Source organism: Aythya marila (genome assembly GCF_965140915.1).
Source record: "Aythya marila genome assembly, chromosome: 7".
Lineage (NCBI taxonomy): Eukaryota > Metazoa > Chordata > Aves > Anseriformes > Anatidae > Aythya > Aythya marila.
The window spans coordinates 3574653-3602184 of record NC_139048.1 but is presented as its reverse complement, the minus strand read 5'-3'; the positions used below and the strand labels follow the sequence as shown (position 1 = coordinate 3602184).

The 27532-nt window shown below is 49.1% G+C and overlaps 1 protein-coding gene across 2 annotated transcripts in view; it reads right to left on the bottom strand.

Annotated features, from left to right (window-relative positions):
* Window positions 1-25533, bottom strand: part of CTBP2 (C-terminal binding protein 2) — a 114812-nt gene extending 89279 nt beyond the window's left edge. The window contains exon 1 of one of the 2 annotated variants that reach the window (XM_082765445.1): window positions 25194-25533. The gene's annotated coding sequence lies outside the window, so the exon portion shown is untranslated. The remainder of the gene's footprint in view (window positions 1-25193) is intronic. The other variant, XM_082765444.1, reaches the window with a different exon arrangement.
* Window positions 25534-27532: the final 1999 nt, after the last annotated feature.

Genomic DNA, 27532 nt, shown 5'->3' with positions numbered 1-27532 from the left:
GGGACACCCGGGGGGGATCGGCCGACCGGTGCTTGCTCTGGCTCCCGTCCCCACCGAGGTCCTGTGGGGTGGTGGGGGCATGCTGTGTCCCCGTGGTGGCACCTGAGAAGGGCTGGGTGACACAGCAGGACCCATGGACAGGAGCTGCTCGCTCCCCATGACACGAGGCAGCCTCCAGCAAGGAGGGGAAGAGTGAGAATGCGCTAGCGCAGAATGACATATGTTAGAGACGGGGTGTCACATCGCATCGGACGGGCAGCGGGATGACGAGGACAAAGCGGTTTTGACGCTGCATTATCAGGTCAGCACCTTCTGAAGGGGAAAAAAAATGAAAATAATGCTTGCTTGTGAAAGAACCGCACGGAGAGGCTGCCAAGGCCATGGGGAGGCTGACGGGCACGGTGGAGTCCCAGCCCTGTGCCACCACAGCCAACTGCACAATCCTACCGAATTCACCTAAATCAGGCTGTAGTTCAGCAAAACTGGCTTAATGAGGGCTTCTGCCCCCAGAGCACGCATAGGTGGATTTGTCCTCCAGCCCCGGAGAGGCTTGGTGTCTCATTCTGCCACAGGCCCACAGCTCAGCCAGGAGCTGCTGCTCACCTAAAAACTTCCAAGTCCACAACCAGGAGACATTTCCTGCCTCTCTTCTGAGTGTTCTCCATTGATCTGGGAAAACTGGGACAAAAATAGCACTTTATTTCTAAACAGAAGATATTTTGCTGGCTGATGATCCAACTTCTCCATCGTACAGGCAACCTGAGGAAAGTTCATCTCCTAGGGCCCCTTCTCATCACTGTACAAAGCGTTCGGTCATGGTACAAAAAGGCACTGCTTCCTACTGCCACGGTCAGGTCTGAGCACCCACAATGCTCCCAGATGGAAAAGAGAACTTGGTGGCTGGCGCTGTACCAGGCAAATATAAAATACATCCATTTTGTGCCCTGGCTGACCGCTGCCTGGTCGCGGCAGGGCACGGCCTCAGCTGGTGGCCGCATCGCTTGTGACTACGCCCTGAGATCTGCTGCAGCCTTGCCTACAGAAGACCCGCCTATATTTATCTACGGCTCAACACACCCTTGCAAACACAGACATTTCTCCAAGAGTACTTAGCAAGTTACAAAAAAAAAAAAAAAAGAAAAAAGAAAAAAAAAAAAGCCTGACACATGGAATTAATGGAAACAAAGAGGTTACAAGAAAGTCAAACACAGGAGAAGACCGCCTGTGCCCCACAGCCAGCAGCAAAGAGTGCAGGGGCCAGGGCAGGAAGGGACCAGCACTAGGGACATGCAAACCCCCAAACACAACACAGAGATGCACTCCCCAACACCCTGCCCATCAGAAACACATCTCCTGAGCGAGCATCTGGAGCCCACAGCCCAGTAAAACCCCACCAGCGTGATTCACCACTGACAAACGCTTGAGTTTTTTCAGAAAAGTCCTTTCGTCCATTTATAATCACTGACACAAACCTACAGCGAAACTCCGAGTGCGGCAAGGTGCAAGCTAATATAAGACGGCAGACGAGGCTGTTCCATTTCCAGAATAAAATGGTAATGTGCTGTTGGTAGCGAGCGGTACATTGTTTTAACGTGTTATGATATTTATAAATATATGAAGTTTAAATAATCAGATGACAGAGAGTTCCTTTTCATCTACTGAATGTTTATTATTCTTCACACATTAGCACTTTTTCCCCCAAATGTTATATCTTCTGCCATTTATAATTAATTTTAACAGCTTCTGCAACTTATCCCACAGGTTGTTGCTGTTTCTTTTAAACAGCGTGCTGCTGAGAAATTGATTTGTTTGCTCCGTATGCCTACAGAAATCACATTATGAAATATGCATAAATGTCATTTCTTGGGCTGCTTCTGAGGACTAGCTGAGAAGAAAAGCTTGCTTAGAAAAAGAAAGAGACAAACAAACAACAAAGAGAAACTTAACACTTAAACTCCGCTGCACCACTGGCCAAAAGCGGGCTCACGCACCTGCCCTGCCGTGCCCTCTGCTCCGTGAGCCCAGCACGAAGGTGTAGCGAGATGCTTGTGGCTACCCAGGGCAAATTCTGTGCCAGGACGCCTGCTCCAGTCCCGCCACAGCCCTGTGAGCTGGCAGGTAATTCCTCCTGTTGTTGCAGAAGCCCCAAATGGAGGTGCCCCCACCCCAAAGATGGGAGCGACCTGGGGGCAGCCAGCACCCCGATGTGCTCCATCAGGCTGGGAAGAGCCGGCAGGAGGCTCCCACTCAGCAGGAACAACCTCCTCTCTCCGTAAACAAGTCCCTGCAAACATGCCGAGGAGTTAATGGAACTAATTAACGTGCATCCAAATGCTCTGGCACCCGGAGGAAACGAGAAGCCCCGAGGCGAGCCGCGGGGCAGGCCGCACGTGCTCCACCACCACCACCCGGAGGTCTCCATGCTGGGCCAGCAGCACAGGAGGACCGTGTGGTGGTGCTATGGGATGGGAGGGCTGGTCACTTCCCTCAGCTTTCAGCCCTCTGACATCTCTGCCTTTCCTAAGTGGTGTCAGAGAAGGGGCAGGAGCTGCCTCTAGCAGGCCCCAGATGCCCTCCTTCCCTTCTGACTGCTCCACCTCCATGGATGCGGACATCCCAACCAACTGCACTGCATTTACAGTTTTGGCTGCACTGTTTCTGTACATATACATAACCTAGCAGTATTTCCAACAGCTATTATTCCATGCACGTGTATGGATCGTTTGTTCTACCAGAGCACCTTCTGTGGTATCTATACCAAACATCTCAGTGATACGGTTTAGTGGAGGACTTGGTAGTGTTAGGTCAGAGGTTGGACTCGGTGATCTTGGAGGTCTCTTCCAACCTAGATCATTCTGTGATTCTCTGATCTCACCAGCCCTCTCCCAAGCACAGCTGCTGAGGGGCCCTGCAGATGTTTCCCTTCCAAGGTTCAAAACCCCCACAGGCCGCAGGGACACCACAGAGCTCATAGGTGACACCCAAAATAGCCAGGCTTGCAAGAACGGTGTTATTACTAAAAGTACGGAACACAACATGTGCTCCCACACACCCTGTTATCCCAGACCAGGAAAACACAGCATTCGCCCCACCAAAAATGAAGTTCTCATGAACATGCTCACTGGGACCAGAGCGGGACCGTGCTGCGATGTGAGCCCCGCGGGGGCGGCAGCCGCACACATGTTTAATGGATGTGATGGCAGACTGAGAGGGAAGGCATCTTTCCCATGCTATCTCCTACCGCTAAACATACCGAATGACAAGTTCTGAAATGCAAACCAGATATTTTTCTCGGAGACTTCGTTAGACACATCACTCTCCTATATTATTATAGAGAGCTGTCAAAACAGCCGGGTGGCAAAGCTCTCCCATAGACACGCAGAAGTATAAATTGTCACCATATAAAGTAAATTCCATTAACAGCTACATAGTCATTATTTTGCATAATAAAAGTAAAGGCTCTTTACTTGTGATCTGCGTATTTATGACCATCTAACCAACAAGCACTTTCTCTTTTCTGACGCCTTTGTTAAAATTACAAGATAATTGGTTGCTGTTGCAGATATTAATGTCTGATAACAAAGTGCCTAAGGCAGGAAATTTGAAGTGGTGGTGAAACAGCACTACTGACAAAGCAGGAACTCCTGCTCTCAAAGGATCAAGCAATCCAACTCAAATAAAACAATAATTTTTAATTTCTATCATCATATCCCATTATTTGAATTAATCATATTGGAAGCTCTGTTTAACATTTTTAAAAAATATATTTCTGTTTATCCTGGCTATCAAAAAATAACAAGAGGCAATTCAAGCACTTTTATGTGTGAGGTGCTGAGAGTTATCAGAGGATCAGTGACAGGTCCTGAGATAACCTAGGTAACTTCTCTGCTCCAGAAACAAATGTATTCCTAGCCGTAGGGTTTAACCAAAAAATGAATGATTTTAAAATAATATGAGTTCCTTAATAATTACTGTCAATGCATCACAAAAATGCCTACATTTACAGAATATGTCCATTTCAGTTGGAAGCATGAATGATTCTGTACACAAATACTCTGTGCTCCCCTCGTTTACACACAGTTGTGTTTATGAATAAAATTGCAGCTTGAAGTCTCAGCCACGATGAGCAATTCGGAAACTCACTGCTCATAAATATCATGCCAATTGAAGCAAGCTGGTTTAGGGATATTGTATATTATTTATCACAATTCAGCCTGTCATGGAATTAAGCACATTGAGCCAATTTCAACATGAACGTCAGGGGAAGGAGAGATTACATTCAAATTAATAAAGTGGCTTTTAAAGCAAAACAATGGCATCCAGTATACTCTGCTCATAAACTGACCACCGATGTAAACATGAAATCTTCATTTACCCATTCTGCACCCTTCTGGTCCTCCTTTCCCACCTGGCAAGAACTATGGGGCATTTCTTGCAACAACTCAGAGACCTGTTTGGCAATTGTTAAAAAACTCAAAGGGCAAGTCCCCAGGATGGAAATAAGAAATCTCACACAAACATCTGTATCTGCCATTACAAAGGATTCCCTCTATCATCGTTCACTTTTATTTTTTTAATTATTATTCTGTGATGGACACTATACCATTAATTTAATTTCAACTTACATTTCCTATTAGTACAATCTACCAAGCTATCCCTACAGCAGTAGCAAAATCACTTTTCAGTGTGCTATATCACTTCAGAGTTAATTACATGTATTTTGGTTTTGATAAATGAAAATACGGGACATGATTAATTGAAGGACAATCAATATGATCCAGCTATTAGACAGCTTGATGAGGTATCCAATGTACGCATATAATCTATAGTAATCAGCTAATTGAAGACTGTGTGCTAAAAAGATTTTAGGAAATCCCTGCTTCACATTGAAAAATATCCCAATAAAATGGATGAAGAATAATGGTCACAAGACCCATGAAGGTTTAAGTCCTGTTTCTGTTTCGGTTGTTTCTGCACAAAAAATTTGCTTCACTGGCTTAAAACCACTTACTGAGATAAAATACTGAAAGCAAAATGAATTTGGTAGGGGAATCCTGAAGTGTGTTTCTTATTTACATCCACCCAAACTCCTTTAATTGTATTTTTCTAATGCTTCCTGATTTCTGGAGCTGCCAGAGATTGTTAAAACAGTTTCATTAAAAACACTCCATTTGTCTTGGTTTCGTCGCATACCAGATCAAATTAAACAGTCAAGTAGTAGAACAAACGAACCCTTTCCATCTCTTTTGACGTGAAACCGAGTGTGCAAAAAAGCCGTACACGATGCTGGGTCACCGCTGTGAGCATGTCGGCCACATTTGTACCTCCAAAGAAGAGCACAGGGATGGAGAAAATAATCAGTAAGCGCAAAGTTGCACATGTTTAGAAAAATATGGAAGTGGGGAACGCAATCCGTAAATCCACGGTATGTAAGTACTATTAGCATAAATGCTGACAACTGTTAATCTACTGTAACCCTGATTAATGGTTGCAGTTGTCCATTAATACCAGGCATTTTAACTTACTACTAAAATTGATTAGTCAGTTAAGAATTCAATCCTAACGTTCAATAAAGCTGCACTTTCTCTGCAAATGCAGGATGAAACGAGGTGATGCATTTAAGAGCGCTCCCGCGTGTTGCGTGGGGTGCGCTCCGTGCTGTGCCCAGCTCCACGGCCGTTCTCCTGGCTCCATCCTTGTAACATGAGGATGTTACCCGGGGTGTGCTCTGCATCCACATCTTCAGAAAGGATCGGGACACTACGGGAGAAATGGGGCAGAAAAGGCCATGCACCGAGTCTGCTTTCCACAGATGCCATCCCACAAACGACCTCCTCGGTGCCAGCCTGCGTTTCTCCCCCTCTTCCAATCCCTAATTTCTATTACTGTCATTTTCCTCCCCCGCCTTCCTTCGTGGCACTAACCGTGGCCCATCATGCACTGGCCGAGCACCGAGGGGGAAGTGTCAGCTTGCTGCAAGGCTGTTGTCCTTAGCACATAATCGGAGCGTACAGTATTTCGCCCGGCATTACCGCGGCACTGCGCAGTTTGCAGCACCATAGTTACAGATCTCCGAGCTTCTGCTGCAAACCTTTCCTTCCAGGGGGTCCTTTGCCATGGAGACTTCAAATACTTGAAGCTCGCATTTTGCATCCAAGTATCGGGCCGTGGGCTGCCCCTGCAGCCTGGCGGCTACCGGGGATGCCAGGAAGGAAAGCCAGGAGGCAGCAGCCGGGCGGAAGAGATGAACACTTGCTGCCAAAAGCTGGGGCGAACACAGCCCCTCGGCCGGGCACGAGTTCGGCTCTGCAAATCCACCCAGGGCTGCTTAGCCAGAGTTAAAATACAGGACAGAATTTTTAAAAAAGCAGCTGTCGTCAGAGAAATACCTTTTAAAAGCCATCTTAAATTAATCTTAGACAAAGGAGCTATTTTCTAAACAGGTAAAGCCGGGCGAGTATTTTCTAGGCATCCTGTGCCAAGGGTCAGGCTGTTTAGAGACAAATGCATCAGACTCTTTCTTGGAGTGACGGGTAGCCCAGAAAATGCCAGCTAAAAAAATAATACCGAAAGCAAGGAAAGAGCATGCTACTGTCAGTGACTAAACTCCCAACCTATGGGTCCTGGTCCAACCTCTGCATGTTCCTGGAGCTGCGGTACCCAAAAGGTGCTCCACAAACATCTTCCTCCAGCTTCCCAACCACCAGAAGCCCCAGGAGGCTGAACAGTGATTTGGAGCACGCAGGGCATGCAGGAGCGGAGCCTGGGATGAGATGCACACTTACGCTGTTTTCAATTAACATTTTTTAAGTGCTGTTGAAAGCAGACTGAAGGGATGTGGGACCGGGCTGACCACGCGATGGTCCTGTTCCAGCAGCATCCAGCCAAAGCCTTCTGAAGTTAACTCCAGGGAGGTGGGAGCAGCGTAAAGACTGTGTTTAGGTGAATTCGGGATTTCTGCCCACGTGGCTTTCACCACAGGCTGACCCAAAAGCAGGTTCGGAGCCAGGCAGGCAGCAGCCCAGCTCTCTCGCAGACCCACCACCGAAGGTTGCAGGTGAACCCTTCAACAACATCAGTGTCTGTCAGGCTACCCTTTAAGTATTAACATATGGGGGAAATGCCTAATAGCTTAATATTATTGTGTGTGCGTCTGAAATATCACTCCATAAGGCCTCTTATAGAAAACATTAAACCTGGTTAATAGGAGACATTTGAGCAGAGTCAATTATTTTGCAGTAATGCTTCATATCAAAAGAGGTATTTTAAATTTGAGAAGTATGTGTTGTCACAGCAGAGCTATTTACATATGCAAAAGCACATTTGCTTTGAAAGTAAGTTACAGAAACAATAAGTACAAATGCAAAATTAGCTTTTATTCAGCAAAATGCTTGAGAGCTAATCCTTACCATGGTTGTAGATAGACATACTCACAACACTACGCTGAAGGTCCTTTCAACACTTCATTATAAACTTCTCCCCTTATATTCAGGGAATTAGAAAAATCTTTGCCCGGAGGGGATTGTTTTCATAAACTCGGTGCACAGGGGTCTCGGTACAGGAAGGAATGTTTATGGAAAATCTGAGATTAGAACATTTCAAACTGGCTGGTTTCAAGTTGCACACATGTAAAGCTATAAATAGCAAGCAAAAGACGTGTATGAAAACTGAAGAAAACAACACTATGCAAAAAAACAAATTTGTCAGTTGTGATGGAAAAATGAACAATTTTCCTATTTGACTAAAAATCTAATTTACTGTCAAGCCATTCCATTTTGCTGTCGGATTGCTACAGCTGTTATCTCCCGGATCTTTTAATAACAACTCACATCTCCAGCACCATGTGGGGCTCTCTGGGCTGGATTTTTGGGCTGAGCCTCCCAACAACTTCCCCGGGAGCAGCGACCCCATCTCTGCTCTTTGGGAGCGCATTTTGACATGCGAGCTGGAATTCAAATATAACCCCAAAATTTCAAAGCCTTTAAGAAACAGTAAGACCCAGCTGCCACCGCAAGGCTATGTTGTGCCGTGGTGCAGAGGATCCGTCCATACACGCTCAGCAGACACAATTTGTGCCCCAACAACTACAGGCTGAGACAGCACTGTGACCTACCTAGCTCCTCCCCAAGTACTAGCTGTTAAATAATAACATTATAAACCTTTGTAATGAGAGGAGAAAGCCTGGCTTGGAGAAAAGGCGAGGATAGTGGAATGGATCAGGTTATTGTGGGTGTTCTCCCTGCCCAGCTCTCCAAGACATTTCCCATGGCTGCTGGATGGTAAATGACCTGCACAACCAACCCCCATGCTTCCATGGGCTGCTGGCTCCAGGAGATGCTCACAGCTCATGATTTCACCTCCCCGAGCTCCATGCAGCTCATGCAGGGAAGGTGCCCTGGTCTGGTGCCGTGTCTCCATGGAAAAACTTCTGCCTCCTCTAGATGCGTGCTGCAGGTCAGGCGTGGAGCCCAGAGGAACCATTGAGCTCTGAAATGCATCAAACTGCCATGAAAACCTGTGCTGGTTTTGCTCGTTTTTGTCTGCTCTGCCTTCAGCTATTTCCTACTCTACAGGTTGCTTGCAAAATTCTTGCGTGGCAGTGGCTGGATTTACTGTTCACACTAGACTTCAGTTTTGTTGTTACAGCATGCAAAATATTCGGCACGAGCAAAAATGTGTATTTTTGCACATACTTGGCTGTTCTGTATCGAGTATGGCAATTGTAGAATGCAATCCTGATACGGAAAAGACCATGGATAGTAGACAGTGAGTCAGTAAGAGCTTAAAAGAAAGACAGCAATTAGGACTAATGGGTGAATTATATAATACAACAGTTAAAATAATTCTGGCTGACTCAATTGAGACTGTCCTACACCCCACAACATTAAGGTTTTGGCCAGTGTACAGTGTGGAACTGCAATCTACCGAAATCTCGTTAGCTCAGCTAACTAACTGCAGTTTGCCTCCACTTATAATTTTAGATTGAAACCCTCTGCAGCAGAGCACATGCGGGGTGAAAACAAATTTTAAACATTACGCTTTGCTGAAATGCACTGCGAGTATGTTTTCTTTAGGAAGGAAGGAGCAGGGCAGCTTATTTTACTTAGAAAATGAAGTTCTCAGGATGTTAATATCTCAGGGCAACCTCTGCTTTTGCAGTTCAGAGCAAAGGGTGCGGGGACCTCGCGCTGACGTCTGGATGTCGGTATTGCAGGGCTCCTCAGAAAATCCTGCTGACGCAGCTTCCTCTTCATCTTTGTCTCATATCAAGTTAGTAGTCAATGTGTTATTTTAACTGCATGACAACAACTATACAGAATGTCAAATAGTTACCTTTTATCTGGAATTTTATTCCTGCCATATATTTCAACGGAAATATACAACTTAACGCTGCGACATATTTCATGCTGAAATGGATAATAATAAAAAAAATCTATTGACTGTGCATTTCCCCTAAACCATAAAGGGGCAATACATTGAAAATCTGTACTGTTTACTACTTGCTGTCTTTCAGAATCTCTACACCAATCTACTGTGCTCGTACTGTAAATATGTCTGGGAATATTTTCAAGGTTTTTTCCTTTTCAGAAAAAAAATAAAATATAAATATAAAATATACCCCTACCTAATCCAGAATGTTCCGCCCAGCTCAAGTTACAGGTCAAGCATGGCAAAAAGATGGAGATGGAGGACAAAGCCTTCTGACCCCATTTTGACCTCACCACATGGGTCCATCAGCCTACAGAAAGGTGCTTTCAAGTCCTAGGGCAGGGGCAAGTCAGGATCGGGATGGGAGATATTACACTGGAAGAAAGAAAAACCACCAAAATCTTTCTTATCTCCGGTATTATTTCAATATTGGGCCAACACTGGATGTACAGTGACTGAGGAAGGCTGAGAAAAGATTCAGGACCCCCCCCCTTTGGGGTCTCAGAAAACGCATACCCCTCACCTGCCTAATGCGATGTGATCCCGAGTTCCCGTGTGCCTTCAGTCAGACGCCCTCTCCCTTCTAAGGCAACTGCAAACCAGGAAAGAAATATTCCCTGTCCTTTTCAGTACACACATCAGCTGGATAATTGCCTAAATTACAGCTTTGTCAATATTAGTTCGTTCACTCAACCTTTCTTCTTCGTAAGGGAAAAAACAACCTAAAGCCGAAGGGCCCAAACTCTTCCAGAGCCTTGGGTCTACCCAACGATGACTCTTCTTCAAGGGAGGGCTGGTGGCCAGAGATGCCACGTTCACCATTCCTACATGGAGCAGTCTCCAGGACTGTTTTATTTTATTTATTTATTTTTATGTATATGATCCTTGTTTAAATTGGCTTGGCTTGGGCATCTCCTACATGAATAAATACATACGAACATATCCGTTGGGAACATGGAGAGGATGGAGAAGTTTTAGGAGATTGTCAGAACCTGACCTACCCTACATGAAGGTCTTCTGACCCTTTTTCCAGGTAGAGGATGGATTTAGCTGAGGACAGTCAGTGTTTCTGAGTTTTGCTCTCCAAAATTCATTCCAACTCTGCTTGCTCCATCCTTGCTGTGCACATCTCTCTTCTCGGGAAGACTGGAGGTATCTCCACCTACCAAATAAATGATGGATCAGTGCCTTCTGAGGCATCCTGAGACATTACTTCCCTCCTGGATAGGAAACTTCCAGCAACGTCACCATGCTCTTTGCTGCTCCTTGGCTTTTAGAACCTGGACAATGCCCTGCAACCTGCCAGAGCTAATCAACACAAGCCTGGTCATCCTGAAACATCCAGATACAAGAGGGCAGGGCATGCTCACAGGTTCACCAAGCCCCTCCAACCTCACACCTGGGAGGTATGGCTTGGCAGTTCTGGCCTTTTTGGGGACAAGTATGAGCTTCACATCTGTATTTGCTTAGCAAATACACAAAGCTTGCAGGCATTGAAACAGAAACGAGGTGAAATAGCTGAATTCCCCAACGGTGCTTTTTGGATGTTTATTCCCTTCCTGTTGCTTCCTCTCTTAGCAAGAAGCCCAAGCCCCAAGACACCCGTCTACACCGTGAGTGTGGCACCACCAGATGACACATGCTTATGGCCAGCTCTTGCTCTTGGGACTAACCTGGGATTACTGCAAAATTTCCTTCCCGAAAAGCAGCCCATCCTCGCAGGCAGCTGGAGCACGGCCCTCACCCTCCTCACAGCAACGTAGCAGAGGACAAGCGAGGAACTCATCCCCAGCTGTTCTGCACCGCCACCCAGCTCCTCCACAGCATCTACACCTCCTGCTCCACCACCATCCTACCGACCCAAGGGCAGCTCAGTGCAGGGCACAAATACCTGGTGGTAAGGAGATCCAACCAGCAGCCCAAGGCTAATTCTGAAAGGAGCTGCAAAACGGTTGTGCAATGATTTATTCAAGAGATTCTGCAGTTCACCAACTTTGCTAAGCTTTGGAGATGGGAAAAATGTAACAAGTGAGTCTCTTGCATGAATAAAAAATTACATTTTACATAAATTAAATATATAATTTGATTAAACATGTTTATGCCTTTGCAGTGACATTTAGAATAGGAAGTATTCATTTTCTGTTTTGAAAGGAAAAAACTCTTTCAAATGTAATTTGAAGCTGTCAAACCAATCTTCTTTACAGATCTTTTAAATGTCACATACCTTCGAAAGGGGATGGCAGATTCCTTTTAAATATGCAATTGCAAACAGTCCAAGCAAAATCAAGAATTTATTAAAATATGCTACTGACATTTATACTGATTAAGTATAGCCCTTTCCTCACTCCCTTTCGATAGACTCCCTTACAAAAGATGTGTCACAACAGCTCACATTAACGCCGTCCTCGCTCTAATTCCACCACACACAACCAGCAAAATCCAGCTGCAGGAAAGAACCTGCCTCCTGTTCTGCAGGGGAACTAGTATGAACTTTGTTGCTTTACACGAAGTACTGTGCTTTTTGATGATTTCTTACCAACATGCCTGAAATTTATAACCAAAAATATTAACTGCACTTACCTTAAATCAAGCAGCACTATACCTAATGGCTTTAAATGGAGGAGTGTATTAATCATAAGCATAAAAAACCTACTGTGACTCCTTTCAGACAACTTGACAACTTCACATTAGCAACCCGTATGTTTTGTTTTATAATCACAGCATCTATCCCTAGGTTACTTATTATTCTTCCCAATTAGAAAGCATTTCTCTCTTTTTTTTTTTTTTTTTTTTCCCCTCTTCTTTTAAGGAACAGAGAAGAGGAAGAGTGGAAAAGCCTCTCAGCTCCTGCTTGATGTTGAAGCGCAGCAACGACGGCATCTCCCGTTCTCAGTCACTTCCCACTGACATACTGGACATTTTAGGGTCGTTTTATTTTTTTAGATGGCAAAGAATTTAATTATTATTTCTCCTCCCCTGTCACTAGGCCAGTGAACTGCATGGGCATAACTCTCATTAGCATTAATGGAAATCCCCACTGTAAATTCTCCCCCGTGAAGCAACATTAAGAGCAAGGCCATCCTGAGCAAGCACACTCAAATTGGAAAATAAAATATACCTCCCATTTCTCGCTACCACCACAGGGAAAATGTAATGAAGTGCAAGAGATTAAGCCACAACTCCTATATCAAATCTTCTTTGTACTCTATAATTACTCAACAGAACGTACACAACGGTTGCTCCTTGATGATGAGAATTTGTTGCACGTTATTGAAAGACTTTATCCTAATGCTCTCAACTTTCTGGTGCATAACACCACAAATTATAGCACAGCCATCGTAACATAAATCACGGTCGCCACCAGCGCTGGCTTACTTAAAGCTTACGCTCTGTATTTAAAAGCAGAGAAGTATTAGTACTGCAGAAGGCATGTCAGCGCCAGGCAACGGGGACACAAAACAACCCTCGGTGCTGAGCACGCCGCAAAAGGAGTCCAAAGCAAGCTGGCCTGAAAATAGCCAGGATAACAGTCTAGTGCTTTTCTCTGGGAGCTTCCAAAGACCCCCTGGCTGACGCAGTAACCTCGAGGCATGGCTATCCTGCCAAAGGCACTGCAAGCAGTGCTCCTCATACCTCTTGGTGCAGCTCGGTCCTGCAGCATCTCCCTGCAGTTGGCAGCACACACAGGGCTCTCACACTACAACATGCTGGAAAGGGTGGCTGGTACTTTACAAGACAACTCCACACGCACTGGAGTGGAGACAAAATCATCTCTCAGTCTGAAGGAACTATAAATACCAGGGCGTAATCTCTCCGCCAACAGCTCCTCTTTGCTTTATGGATCTTCTGTGGGTCGAGCTCTTCCAACGCGTTCTGCTGATACAACGCTGATGATCAGTGTAATAAATGTAGTTTAAATAAAAGCTCTGGAAGCTTAATATAGCTGTAGTCAAGCACATCACTTCTTATGGGTTTCTCAAGGATGCAAAATAAGTCACGGCTACACCCATCAGAGCTCCTTCTATCGCTCTCCCCTGTTATTATCTTCTGTATGACTCACGTCACTGGAGAAGATGCTGACACCCGCCACACTGCTCTCACCTAGACACATTCAGCACCAAATACACAAAGCGCACTTCAAACAGGCCACTCGGCTTTGGTCATTGACTGGTGGACCCCAGTCCCACAGTCTACAGAGCTGAAAAACTCAAGAGTTAGGCTTTCCTAACATTTAAAATAACTTCAGTCAGTCCCTGGTACCTCCCAAACCTCTCACAGGTTTTGTCTATGGAAGTGGGTGGTCTGGGCCTCCTCTCCCCTGCTGCCTTTCTGAAGCGAGGCTGGAGGAACTATACACCAAATAATTTTTACACCTTCCAACCCAGAAATTACACTTGCACAGGCTTATGCAAGCGTAGCATTACAGAGTCGTTTAGGATGGAAAACACCTGCAAGATCACTGAGTCCAGCCATATCATCAGCCACAACGTCATGAAGTCCAGCCATAAACGTCGCTGTAAGCATGGCGATGTGCTGGGCTGCTTTCTGGTCTGTAATTTTTTCCAGCCACTGTCAACACCAGCACAGCACAGCTCGGAAAAGGTACAAAATCCATCTTAAGCGTGTCCAGAAACTAAAGTGAAGGAACATGCTGCCCCCGGCTTTGCTGAGGGCTTGGAGCCGTGCATGGAGGAGCTGGGTCCTTTGCTCATCCATTTGCGTCATCTCACGTAAGCAGGATCTCAGCTTCCACCTTACAAAAACGTCAACCAAGGGATGATCAGAAAGCTTGGGTGGGTTGGGTGGAGGCTGGCTGGCACCACGAGCAAAGCAGGGGGGTCTCCTTGCCGCACCAACTGAGCATCCAGAAGTGCAAGGAAGAGGAACCAGGCAGGTGCTCTGTGAGCCTGCTCTGTCCAACTGTGCCAAAATTTGGCATTTTGGCAGCTCAGTTGGATCAGGGAGTCTGGTCCTTGGCTGCCTGGTCAAATACTCTTACACCCGAGGTCCCCAGGAGGGCCGCAACACAGAAGACTGCTCTCTTCATGACACTTCTGAAAAACCCAGGTACCAATGCTGACAATAAACCTGCCTGCTTATCTCCAATCACAAGCACACTGCTAATTTCATTTCAAGATCATCTGAAGAGCCCAGGGTGTTCAAACACGGATGAGATGAGACCCGAATCAAGGGCCTACAGCTGCGCACAGCTCACTCCTGCTCTCCCACTGCCTTCACACTCCGCACCTTTGTACAGCTCTGTACGGGAACAAGGTGAAAAAACACGAGTTCAAATGATGCTAGAGCTGAACGGGGACCAGTAAGAAATGCAGTTTGGGGCCAAGCCACCACAGTGCTGTTGTGGCTGTGAGGTGAAGCCTTGAAGGCCTCTGACCATCAGCGCAGCCACCACCGGTGTCCCCGACCTGGTCCAACAGCGTGGGCACTGCTCCCAGCTCCGTGTACCCCACAGGACTTCGCCGAGAGGGAACACTACAGGAAGGCACAGCAAAAATGGGGTGGTATAAAAGCACAATGCAAGTGCCTGTGTGTCACATCATTAGCGCGAACGCACGGGGACTGCGCTCCTGGTCCTGAGCGCAGCGTGCCCAGTGCTGAGGATCCGCTTGCTTGGGCCTGGCAAAGCGATCGCTTCCTGCACTCCACAGCGTGCACAAACCTGGTACCCTTTCCTTTTATTCTTCCTGTCTTTATTCTATTTATTTATTTAGCTATCCAACGTGAAAGGCCATAAATCGCGCTGCTACTTAAGTCACAGGGGGAATTCCTTTAAACATAAGGAAAATCTCATAAATAACTTCCTGCAGTCAACAATGCATTCATTTCCTTCTCTGCTTTTAGCCTAATCTCCCAGCTAACAAATCAAATCAAGAACCAAAATGTAATTACTCCATTGTGATAACCATCTCCTTATACTCAGAGCATACCTTTGTTTATTTCTTCTCGAATTAAAATCACCACCGAGGCGTGGGCAGGGGAGGAAGGGCGCGGAGGCACCGATAACGGGGCACGGTGGGCACTTCTGCTCGACCAAAGCCCCGTGTCTTGGACAGCAGTCACACCGGTGGCTGAGGTGGTGGAAAAACCCACGCCACACCCTGCATAGACTCATTGTATATTAGCAGCATGCATGACACGGTTTTCAGGGCAATGAAGTGCAGGAGATTTAAACAATATCTGATTGTCACCCCGGGACAACTCCCCCAAACTTGCCAGCAGCGATGAGACTGCAAATAAGGTCAGCAATTACCCTTTAGCTGACGTCAGGGGTTAAGAAACTCTTTGCAAAATGCATGCGTATAGGGCACACAGGGCCAGCAGGTATTTCACCCTCCACGAGGTTTGCTGCTGAGGGGAAAAGAGAACTGCAGCCATCCACGTGCATCTGGTGCTGGGGAGGATGGGCACGGGACGAGGTGCTGCAGGCACCCATCTGTACACATCTGCCTGACTGGAAGGGCTGCAGAGCATGGATGTGGGTCACTGGGGGCCAGGCAGCATGGCTTGGCTGTGGACAGCCACCGAAATTACAGGCAGGCATCCATTTGTCAGCAAAATGCTGACATTTCGCATTCCCCCGCTGCTGGGAGCTCCTGGGTAGGGCCCTTGTGCAGCAGGAGGAGTGCCCCAGCTTCTCCGTTCACATGGCACATGGCTATCCCAGAAAGAAATTTATTTTTTCACGCCTTTTCACCCATCTGCCCCTTTCCAGTCCCAGAAAGAGCTGCAGGACATGCAGCATCATTACACCACCGAGGAGTTACTTGAACGCAGCAGGAAAATTTAAAATTTCAGCTGCATACACATGAAATAAATGTATATTTTATTTGATTTACTCTGATACTTTTCTTCCATCTCTTGAAAGTAATTTTTCTCTAAAGCATAACTGCTTAATTGGCAAGTGTACAAAATATAATTACACTGCATACAAGTTACAATATTGCTTATGGGAATATCGCTGTTGATGCATTCTGCTTTATTTTGTGTTTAATCTCTATTAAGAGATGTGTATGAAACAGCTAGGTACTCTTGAGTTTATAAAGACATTCTTCAGTCACTTCTCCTCCTAACCAAGGAACAAATACAAGGGAAAGACAACAGAAAACTCTTTGGCTACTTCAATGCCTTGAAATTACTAACAGCCTGTTGGACACGTGCTGTGCCGAGCCGCCCGCAATCGTGGCATCTCGCCGGTGTCACCATCCAACTCACGCCGGCGTGTTTTAAGTGCCTTAAAGGTTTACTTCATTTACTTGAGTAATGAGATTAACGCTGTGTTGGTTTGTTTAAGCTAAATCATACCAAGCCAAATGTCTAGATGTCCTTAACTCCCAGCATTAGCCCAAGCGGCGCGACTGTGTGAGCCTGTCTTACAGCCAGGCCTCTACTTGCACCAACAAGCTCATGTTTTGCTCCATCCAAGAGGTCAAGCAGCCTACAGAGACCTCGAGTGGGTGCACCTGAAACCCCCCTGCAGAAATACTAGTGGAGTAAGAGTTGAAACATCACGCTCACATTCCTGCTTGAAAATCAAACTGAAGTCTCCCCTCGATAACACACACTTCATTCTTCACGAGCAATGCTCAGCAGCATGATGCACAGGGAGAAGGGGCATCACGGGGAGCAGCACAGCACGTACAAAATGTGAGGTAAGCCCCAAATTCTCCCACCCTTGTCTGCAGCGTATCTCGACAGCAATAGCCATGCAACCAATTGCTGCTTGCAACCCTTTGCCCCTAGTTTCACTTGCTGCTTCCTTGTGCTCGCTCTCATAAAACTGCCTGCAAACACGTTGTTTGTGCTCAAACCACAGCAGAGCCAACGTACAATTACATGTTAAATCTGGGTTTGACTTGTTTTGATCAGTTGTTTGCATTCTTGTTTGTGCTCTTCTGCTCTGAAGGCTCCCACCAGGGCTGGGGTTATTTCTGAAGTACCACGGCTGCCCAGAGGCGATTCGGAGTTTGAATTAATTCCGCACAAGCAGATAAAGCACACGACTAAAGTAAGAAACCCTCCTGCATTTTCTTCCTCCACCTAAATTCACCCACACCTGATGCAAGTATCAGCCATAACTGGGGCTGATGTGGCCCCGGCTCGTTTCCCATCTAGTGCTAAGTACCTGGTGGTCTCCTCTCTGCAAGCCATCCTCTTAAAGGGAAATCTACAGTGCTGGGGCCTGGGATCCATAAACACCTGGGTGCTCTCGTTCAAATGATGGGCTTTTGTGGGTTTCATAGATTTTGCGGTCAGAAGAGACTACTGAGATTTTCCAGCCCGACACACGGCACGGAGACTTACCTAAATTAATCCCTGCTCGACGCACCGCATGGTAACTCGCTAAATTAATCCCTGCTTGAGCATCATTTACTTCAATAAACAGATATTCCTGAATTTAGCATTTCCAAAGGAGGAGAAACTGCCGGCACCTTCAGCAGGCTCTCCCAGCACCAGTCACCTTCAGTGGTAAACCGGGGACCTTAATCCCAGCCCTCCTCTCGCTTCATCCTCCAGCTATTGGATCTTGTTAAAACTCTGCCTGCTAGACCCAAGAGCTCTTTATTATTCAATTTATTTTCCCCATGACAACGCTAATTGCCTTAATCAATTTACCTTCCAATGCTCTCCGTAAGTGAAGCAGATCGAGCTCCTGGACTCCGCTGGAAACTCCCCGCTCACCCGGCACTCCTGCAGCTCTCCGTGGAGCCTCCTTGGTGTCCCTGGCGTGCTGAGGACAGGGACAGGGACATTGCCACCTCCTCCAGCCCGGGAGCCAGCTGGCAGCCCGAGCAAGGAGCACACAAGACCTTTGGCCGTGCTCTCACGCTAGGAGCTCTCGTCCTGCCTCTTCTGCTCCCCACAAGGACACGGTTTCTCCAGACAGCATCCTGGAGGCACGGCCTGTATTGTTTGCTCCTAGATAGAGAAATTTACAGTTGGCCATCTGAGAGCTGCTACCTGCCTGCATCCGAGCAATACAAATTGCTTTTATCAGCAATCCCTCCTTTTCATTATTTACCGCTCTCCCAATCTTAGTGACATTTCAAGCTTTAGCAACAGTGATTCTGCGCCTTATCACGGGCTGCTCACAAACATGCTAAGCGGCAGAAGGACAAAAACGAATGCTCGGAGAAGCTCCTAGAAATAGACGTTTGGACATGATTTCTGATTTTACAACTGTGTTTGGAGGGCTGGCGCTCTGCTGGGTTTCAGCCAGTTGCTCCTTTGCACATCCCCAGCCAAAGCAATGGTGCTGCACCAAAGACAAATTTCTTGCAGAATTTTGATTGAACAAAATTCACTCGGTTACCTTTATCAATGACGTATGCAAGCTATTTAAATGAAAAAGAAAAAAAAAAAGTTAATTGTAGAGGCTCTGATGTCCCTAAACTTAATCGGATCGTTTACCCAGGACTTACATCAAGCTGACAGGTTGGCATTACTCAGCCCATCCTGTTTACCCTTTTATGTACAAATACACCATAAGCATGGCCACAGCCTGCTGGGAATCCTCCCCCCTTTCAAGACTCAGTGAAAAACAAGTGCTTCTGCCCTGCCGAGCTCAGGGCCAGCTCCTGAACAGAGGCAAAGGTCTGGATGCAGCATCCCCTTGCACCAGAGGCGTAACAGGATCTAAACATAACATCTCTCCCCCCAGTAAAAGGCAATATTCTGGTCTTTCCTATTAATTTCACCTAGTAACCTAGTCCCGATATTTTAGAGAAACTGCTTGTCGGTCCCATCGCTACTGGCAACAGCTTCCCTTTGCTTCCCTTCGTGAGCTTTGGTTTCTGCTGGTCGCTACTGATCCTCCTCCAGCTTCCCCAGGGCTGTGCAGCTCCAGCAACCCAAGTGTAGGCTGCTGTCCCACCAGAAAGCAGGTGAAGAGGACCCACCTGGCCAGGTTCTTGCTTCCGATGCATTGCTCAGCCAAAATTTGTCCAGAAACAACCACAGCAACACCGCTGGCCACCAGCTCCCTGCTCGGGGCTAAGCATGAGCAGGATCTCATGGGCCAGGCAAGGCGCTCAGTGAAGCTGGGACACCTCCAAGAAAGCACAAATCACATTAATACCCTGATCTGGGCAAAACTAAAAGTGCACTTTATCTCCCCAAAACTGTCTGTGCTGCTTCTTTCTAATACTCACAACATTTGTTGTCTAGATAGATGGACACAGACACGTGCTTTCTGCTCTTCAGACACCACGGATGGGAAAAACACACCCGAACATCACAACTCTACTTCCCCGACAGAGCCTAGGACGCTGCCACACTGTGATGTGGCTGGGCTCATGGCATGCCACAGCCCTTCTGGCCACTGCCATGGGGCTGGCAGAGACCTGGACCTCACATAGAAATAACGTTATAGCAACATGATGACATACAAAAAGGTCCTGTTTCCTTCCAGGAATTGAAAATAGGTGGGATAGATATTTCATCTGAGAAATGCCGTTATTGTTATTGCAAAGGTGAAAAGCTGAAGTTAGGGTAGGTACTCTGCTATGAAACTTCTGGATCCCTTAACTCCAGGCTTGAATGTTGCACGAAACCATTTATTGTACGAGAAGAGGCACTAACCTTGACAAATGATAAAACTCGCACGAGCTTGTGCTTCGGGATCATGAAACTTCAGATAACTTCAGAGTCTGAAAGCTGACAAAAAGTGTTTTTTGTTTTTTGTTTTTTTTTTTTTTCCCCAACTGAAAATAATTTCATCCTTAACGAATCACAGAGAAGCTCAGGTCTCCCAACTTTTAAGTGTAACTTCTGATATTTAGCCTAATTACTTTGCTCGAATTGCTGATTCCTTCCACCAGAACCTGGTTCTCAGCATAAAAATAATAAAAAGGTAGGCACTTTATGAGAGCTCTACAGGCACCACTATCATATATACCGGCCCCATGTGCTTCCAAGGAGGGATTTACAGGGATTTTACAGGGAACCGAGGGATTCCCATCTCCTCCTCCTGCCTCTTTTGGGGCCGATCCCATGCTCCTCAGACACACAGCTCTGCCCTAAAGCCCCTGCGCAGCGTTGGGGCTCCTCAGGCAGCCACTGTGCAGGGCCAGCAGCCAGGACCAGAGGCACAGCCACAAAACAGCCTCTCCGGGAGCATCCTGGTGTCCTGAACCAACCTCTCCTGCACTGCAGGTGCTCTTTTTCCAGTGCGAACGGGTCTCTCAAAAAATAACAGACAGCACCCATTGCATACCAGTTATATTTAGCTACAGAGAATCCGCCTGCATTATTCCTGGTCTCACTAAAGACCTGGCTCCTTGTAAATATATCGCGTCTCTGATCCACACGTTCTCCCTCCACGCTGTGCTTCAGGGGTCTGTTTAAGCAAAAATTGGTATGCGTCGTCGCAAGAAAATAGTGGCTGGTTGTTTGACAACATTGCCCCAGCTCACCTACACAGCGGCTGTCCTCATGTGAAAAACCACGGCACGTGGGTTCACACCAGTGCCCTCAGAGAAACCCCGCAGCCAACACACCCCGTGGTGTGAAGTGGTGTGAGGAGGAAGGCAGAAGCACCCTGCACGGGCAGCAACCCCTCGGTGCCTCCGTGGAGCTGGAGGACCAGGGGAGGTGACCGCATCGTGGGGCTGTCTGGAAGGGCTGGAATCAAAAAAAAACAAAACAAAACGCCTAAAAATTGCTGAAGTTGGCAACCCTGTGCTCCTAACGGGGCCCAGGAAAGCTGATGCTAACAAAGCAGAGTCCTGCCCACAGCTACTGGAGCTCCGTGCCCCCATCCATCACCCACACGGCTCCACCAGCACCACTTACACCCCGACCAACAGCATCCCCTACAGAACAAAATGATACTCTTGCTTTTTTTTTTTTTTTTTTTTAATAATCCCAGTTAGAATTTACAAATAATATAACCCAGGCACTAAGGAATCACTACAGATAAAAAAATAAAAAAAATCAATTTTTCCAGCAGGTCCACATGAGCCTTCCCAAACACCACCAATGTTTCCCCCTCGCCAGCACCTCTGAAAAATCTTAATCTTTCCTTTTGCAACCTCACCATGCTTCCCAAACATGACGTCCTGCCACAATTACCTTCTCAGAGAGGAGAAACCAAAAATAATTAACAACCAGGCGTTTAATCCTGCAGGAACAGCTCCTGGCTCTCAAGTCATCGGTGCGCAGGGTGCAAGCAAGGGGCGTGCGCTCACGAGGCAGCGCCAGTGGCTGTAGAGCTGAGTCAGTAACAACAAATTCCGTGCTCTAGCACCAAAAACTTCTGCTGACGTCACAGCAAACGTTATCTGGGGCCTTCCCAGCACCGTCTGTAGGATGCCGAAGGTCACGGCCCCCTCACCGAGATGGGGCTGGGCCCAAGCAGCAAAGAGGCGCGACAGAAAGCGGCGGCTCAGCAGCCCTGCCCTCCGCAGGGCAAAGCGCGGTCACGCCGTTTTTCATCCTTTCACCTAAAACTTATCTTTATTTCATTTCCTCTGGCAATGGAGAAGGAACAAAAACCAGCGATGGGAACAAGGGAGGAGGGCTGGGAGCAGGCCGGGAGCCCGTGGGCACCGAGGTGACAAAGTGCGTGTGGGAACCGACCCGCATGGCGTCCCTCATCCAGCTCCCAGCTGGAAGAGGAGCCAAATGTGAGCTGCCAAAACCTCTCCGGCCAAGCCCCCGCGCTCCCTGTGAGTGGCAGCAGGGGGGCACCGTGCCCCCGACCACCACTGCTGCCCCCCATCGCTGTGCCCCCCAGATGATGGCAATTCAGGGACCACCAAGGCCCCCGCCACGTCTCCTTGGCCTGCCAGAAACCTGGGAGCTACGAGCACAGCCCTGAGGGGTCACCCAGTGCCCCTCGGGCAAGCGTGTGACTTCAGCACCCTGAGGAGCCACAAACAGGCCCAGAACATGGGGGCGAGGGCCCTGTGCCCTGAAAACCCCAGATTTCCCAGGGAAGGTGCAGTCTCTCTCCGGCTGAGGAGCTCCTCGCTGGCAGCTCCGCTCCGCACTTCTCTGACTCACTGCAACCAGAACGCGAAGCAGAGGAAGGAGTACTGGCTAGATCTCATGTGAGGAGTAAATGTGACACCTATCAGATTTTACATGACAGCGTGCAGCAGATTTTAACAAAACACTTGCAAATTGTCGGTAGTGTTGTGTTTCGAGGAGCTTTCCCACTTCTCCTGCTTAAACACGAAGCCCCTTTCCGCTCTCACAGCTGGCAAACAGCGCCCAGAAAACAATCCTGCATTTCCCGTGGCAGCGAACCTAACCTCTTCCAAAACTCTGGGCAAACCCAGAGGCCACTTTCTGTTTTCGCTGCAGCACACCCTCCGTGGCCACGAGCCAGCTGAGCTCAAGGAGTTCAATCTGGAGCGCAGCCAGCCCGGCCGATAAATGGCCGCGACCGGACAAAGGTTTGGGCGCGCTGCTCCCAGCCTGTCCCTGGGACACCGCACTCAGAGGCTGATGTTTTTCCTGATAGGAAGATTATTAACAGGGGAACCCGGCGACACGGCTCCGTGTTGAGGTGGCAGCCTTAAAGACGTCAGCCTGTGCTCTACTGTTCACCACGGGGAAACTCCTTCGAATATTCTCCTTTTAGGAAAAGCGCAAAAAGGTGCAGCTTCGCCCCAAAACACGAGGTTAGGAGTGGAAAGGGCTGTTGGGAAGCGGCTTGGCTCCACGGGGCGTCATGGGATGGGGTGGCCGTGCCCAGCCCAGCCACCCAGCAGACAGATGGGGCTGGATGGACAGACAGGGCCGGACAGACAGACGGCTTGCCTCACACCCGGCCATGCGACCACCACGAAGCATCGCCCGCAGCCGGCGTGCCACAAGGCACTGGAGAACACGCTCCGGATTGCCCAGGTGTCTCGTTCTGAACTTCCAGCGGAACAAAAAATGAAAATTCAAACACTCCTACAATAACAGCCAGCGCTCCTACGTCAGAAATAATTTGTTATGACTTTTAAAGGGGAAGGCTCTTTCGCTGCGAGGGCTGCGGAGCAGAGGGAGCGTGCCCGCAGCCCGGCGGCCAGCCCGCCTGCGTGGATGCTGAAAGCAAAACCCCTGCCCCGCTCCCCGCTAATGACTAACAGGTGTGCTCCGCGAAGGCTTCCAAAAATAAAAGCTCCTTTCTAAAAATACAGCCCAGCATTTACAATGCCAGATTTCCCAGAAAAACACCGACAATGCCTGACGTTTCGCAAACCGCTGCTCTCAGAGCGACTTCAGGCTGCCCCCGCAGCACAAAGTTTTGCGAGGCGAAGGGCACAAATCCTGCTTTCAGATTCGAGCCCTGCAGACAAACCCCTTCCCTCGGCCAGCTCTGAAGCCTGTGAACGAACGGACCAGCCTCGTAGCTGCAGATTACAGAGCCCATCGCCACAAATAATTTTTTTTTTTTTTTTTTTTTTTTTTTACTACAGGATGCGTAATTGAAATGTCTGCGACTCAACAATCACCTTTGAATTCATAAATACCTCATAGTATTCCGAACACACTCTCCTATAATGAGACCGTCTTCAATTTTCCTTGGTAAAGAGACCTTTAAAGAATGCTAAAGCAGGTCGGCGCCCTTATGCACTGATGAAAACAGGAACAAAAGCATTTTGTCACCAGGCATCTCGTCTATCATTATTTCATTCACTCGGCTTAAACAAACTAAAAAGTATGTGCCTTTTCCTCCTCGATGTCGGCGCTAAGTGGGCTTTGAGCCCCGTCGGTGAGCCACCATCTGTAGGAAAACAACAGTTCGCTGCACCTCGCCGTCCCCGGCTGGCGTTTTCCCTGCTTCGGGGACGGTTTTGAAAACACGGGATTAAAATGTCATGCCATCCCTCGTGCTCCAGCGGGCTGGGGGTGTTTCTGTCCTCTGGTCACGGCCGACTTAATCAAGTGTGAATGATGAAAGTGCTTCAATTAGGGCTCCGGCCGTTCCGGGCGGCCGCTTTGCGGGAGCTGCGGGTGCCCCCCATGAGCCGCCGGGACCCCGCACCCATGGGTGCCCCCCTGCGCTCCCCATCGGCCCGACCGCTCCGGGACCCCCCCGTAGGGATGGGGGGGGGGTCACAAAAGCACCCCCACTCTCCATCTCCCCCCGTTTCGCAGCTCCCCGGCCCCACGGGGCGCCACGCGTGGGGGTGCGCTGCCCACGGGGGGGCCCCGCTCGGCGCGTCCCAGCGGGGGCATCACGGAGCGGGGCCGGGCAGGGAGGAGCGAGGCGAGGCGCGGCCCCTGCGCTGCCCGCGGGGCCAAGGGAAATAAATTAAAAAAAAATAAAAATAATAATAAAAATTAAAATATTAAAAAAATAATAATAATAAACGATGACGATGATTGGAACGGAATAAAGAGCTAAAGCGCACACGCCGCGAGGTCGGGTAAAATACTAAAATAACAAACAGCAGAGCGGCGGAGGCTAAGGAAATAAAGCCCGAGAGATGACAGGAGGGCAGAATAAAAAGGGAAAGTCGGCCCCGGGCTCCCCCCGCTCCCCGCGCCCAAACTTTGCGGGGCCGCCCGGCCGCGGGGAACAATGCGGGCCGGCACAACAAAGCCGCCCCCGGCCCCTCGCCGCCCAAATTGCGGGGCCGCCCCCCGCCGGGGTCCGGGGGTGGCGCAGGGCCACCGGGCCGGGGGGCGACGGTGCTGGAGGAAAGGGGACCGCGGAGAAGCTCCGGGACCCCCCCGGGCTCTCCGGGGAGCTCGGAGGGAGATGGAGGGGAGGATGCCCCCCCCCCCTAAAGGGCCGCCCTTACCTGCTGCTGGCCGCCCGGCACGGCTCGGCTCGGCTCGGCTCGGCCCGGCCGGCCTCCCCGCACCGCTTCAGCGCCGCATCCCTGCCTGCCACCGCCGGGCTGTGCCTGCCGGAGATCCACCTTCCAGTGCCAGCCGCTCGCCCCGCACAAAAACTTAAGCCTCCCCCCGCTCCGTGCCGTGCCGCTCCGTGCCCAGCCGAGCCGAGCCGTGCCGAGCCGCTCCTGCTCCGCCCGCCGCCGCCGCGCCGGGAGCGGACGGGGGCAGCGGAGCCCCGCCGCGGCGCCCAGCAGCAGCGGGGAGGATGCTAATTGCAACTCGGGGGGAGGGTCGGAGGCGCTGTGTGTGTGTGTGTGTTTTTTTTTTTTTTCCCTCTTTTTTTTTTTTTTTTTCTTCCTTTTTTTTTTTTTTTTTTGAAGCGAGAAAGTGCCCGGGCGGCGCTGGGCGGAGCGCTCCCCCTCGCCGCGCCGGCTGAGCGCAGCAGAGGTAGGGGCTCTCGCTGCTTTTTTTTTTTTTTCTTCTTTTTTTTTCTCTTTTTTTCTTTTTTTTTTTTTTTTTGGGCAATAGGCGGGGTCTCTCCTCGCAAACCAATGACACAAACCCACATGGACCGGCCTCGCCCCCTATAGATACTCTTCACTACAAATAGGCTCTCCCGGGGGATTAGCGGAGCAGCCAAAGTACAAACAGCCGGGGCTGGCGAGGGGGGGGCACCGGGAGGCTCCGGGGGTGGAGGGGGGGGGGGGAAAAAAACACAGACACAGCCGGGCACACACCGCCCCCGCAGGGCTCAGCACCCTCGGAGGGGCTGCACGGAGCCTGTTGCTCCCGGCGGCCGCCGCCTTTGTTCGGCTCCGCACCCCCCACCCCGAGCTCTGAGCCCCCTCCCCAGGGCTCTGCGCCCCCCCCAGGGCTCTCCTCGCCCGCAGGATCCGTCCCCGGCAGCGTCCAGCTCCCTTTGTACCGCGGGTGCGGTTATCGCACATCTCCCGGCCTGAAAACGCTGCTGAGGCCGGGGGATAAAAGGGGCACCGGGGCGCTGAGCCCCTCGCTGCCGGCATCCTAAAAGCGGAGGGGCTGCCCCGCGCTCCCCCGCCGAGCGCCCGGTTTTGATACGACCATCAGATAATCGCACCGTGGCGCTGGGCTGAATGCGAGATAACAAGAGCGCGCTCCGACGTGCATTTATTTGTATTTGTATGCCGCGTTACCCCCCGAGATTGGGGAATTAATGTTTTGACAGACATTCTTCGTCTGCTTATCACAAGAATGTGGGCAGGTGGTGATCCGATCTTTTTGTTGTATAATCATCGAGCCTTCTGCATTATATATGTTCCATGCTTCTCAATCAGCCTGTGGAAAAAAAAAAAAAAAAAAAAAAAGAAAAAGCACATTCCTTTTCGAGTCAAATAAAAACCCTCGAACCAGATCAATTGTCCATCAAAATTAATAAGCGAGCTTCAGTTTTTGTCTGTGAAATTACATGGTGAGGAGCCGACGGATCTCGATTCTCACAAGCCCGTTTTCTGTCCTTGCTGGCTGTTACACCACGCCCATCATTTGTCCCCCAGCACCTGCTGCCCAGCGCTGCTCCGAAACCGAAACCTCGCAGATCCCAGCTTGCAGGAGGTGCACAGCTGGGTGCTGAGCAGGCCCATGCTCTGGGGAAATGCACCCACCCTGTGCGGACACCGCAGCGGCACCCCGCAGATCGGGGACTGGTGTGAGCACAGCGTTCATCTAATTCTCAATCTTCTGTAAGATTTCTTACATTTCATGGGCAGTGCTGCTAATTTGCATCGTGCTCTGGCCTGGCTCCTCCACGCTGAGTTTTTGAAGCCCAGCCACCGCCCCTGCTTCTTCCAGTTTGGATCTGTTGGTTGAGACACGCCAAGTGTGGCAGTGCAGGACTGAGAAATAGGGATTGCTCCTAAGGAGTAACGTTGAGTTCATCACACAAACCCAGTGAGTGACCCGGAGCAATCAGGCCGTGGGTTGTAAAAGGGAAATCTCCAAACCAAACACATCTTCAAGTTGAGTTTGGGGTCACCGGGCACATGGAGTTTTCTTCAGACTGTTTGGATGGTGATCGAGCATTTGTAATGTATGAAATAACCTTCCCGACCAGATACCAGGGAAGGAGACGTGGTAGGTTCAGCAGGGGGCCTGAAGCAGCAGGCATCAAACTTCCCATCTCAGCTTTTAGCACTTCCACTTGGCTGCTGCCCAGCCTTGAAGGTGCTTAAACCCCTCGAGCATCTCACTTGCCCCTGCAGAAGTCCAGCACCCGCTTAGAGTTCGTGCATGGGCCTCCACGTGTTCTGGTCAAATTTCCCCAAGT